The following is a 1,157-nucleotide window of genomic DNA, read 5'->3' on the forward strand; positions in this document are numbered from 1 at the left end:
TTTCCAGTTTTTAAAAAAATCTAAGTTTTCTAGAGATGAGAAAACATTATAAGCACCTTCATTTAAAAGAGCAGAGAAATCTCAACTAAGTTACTTAATGATGCACCTCAAGCTCATAGAAAAACAAAAACAAGCCAAGTTAAAAATCAATAGATAGACACTCAGCCATAGAGCTGGTCCTGTGGAGCCAAGCAGGGAGCTACGTTGAATCTGAGCTGCCACTGCAGCCGCCAGGCCCTGGGATCTATTGAGTAACTATGGAAGACTATGTCAAACCAGAAAAAACTGGAGCAGGCACCTGTGTGTAAGGGTAGACACAGAACTACAGGCCAAATAGTAGCATGAAGAAAATCAGACTGGAAAGTGACGAGGAAGGGGTTTCTAGTACTGCCATTTGGGAAATTTCCCTATTAAAAGAACTTTGTCATCCAAATATTGTCAGTCTTCAAGACGTGCTTATGCAGGATTACAGATTATATCTCATCTTTGAACTATTTTCCAGGGATATCAGGAAATACTTAGATTCTATCCCACCTAGTCAGTCCATGGATTCTTCACTTGTTAAGAGTTATTTGTACCAAATCCTCCAGGAGATAGTGTTTTGTCACTCTAGAAGGGTTCTTCAGAGACTTAACACCTCAAAATCTATTGACTGATGATAAAGGAATAACCAAGCTGTCTAACTTTGGACTTGCCAGAGCTTTTGGAATCCCTATTAGGGTATATACACATGAGGTAATGACACTTTGGTATAGATCTCCAGAAGTATGGCTGGTATCAACCCGTTACTCCACTCCAGTGGACATTTGGAGTATAGACATCATATTTGCAGAGCTGGCAACTAAGAAGCTACTTATCTATGGCGATTCAGAAATCGATTATCTCTTCAAGATTTTCAGAGCTTTGGGTACTCCTAATAATGAAGTGTGGCCAGAGGTGGAATCTCTACAGGACTAAAGAATACATTTCCCAAGTGGAATGTTAGTCTATGATCCAACCAAATGTATTTCTGGCAAAATGGCACTGAATCATCCATATTTTGATGATCTGGACAATCAGATTAAGAAGATGTAGAAGTCAGGCACCAGTGGCTCACACCTGTAATCCTAGCTAGTCAGGAGGCTGAGATCTGAGGATCATGGCTCAAAGCCAGACCA

At 40.3% G+C, this 1,157-nt stretch overlaps 1 pseudogene; it reads left to right on the forward strand.

The window, feature by feature from the left end:
- Positions 1-257: 257 nt before the first annotated feature.
- On the forward strand, positions 258-957 carry LOC138805178 (cyclin-dependent kinase 1-like; annotated as a pseudogene).
- The last annotated feature ends 200 nt before the right edge of the window (positions 958-1,157 follow it).

Source organism: Dipodomys merriami, unplaced genomic scaffold (genome assembly GCF_024711535.1).
Source record: "Dipodomys merriami isolate MVZ:Mamm:240054 unplaced genomic scaffold, mDipMer1.0.p SCAF_1, whole genome shotgun sequence".
In the NCBI taxonomy this organism is placed as follows: Eukaryota; Metazoa; Chordata; class Mammalia; order Rodentia; family Heteromyidae; genus Dipodomys; species Dipodomys merriami.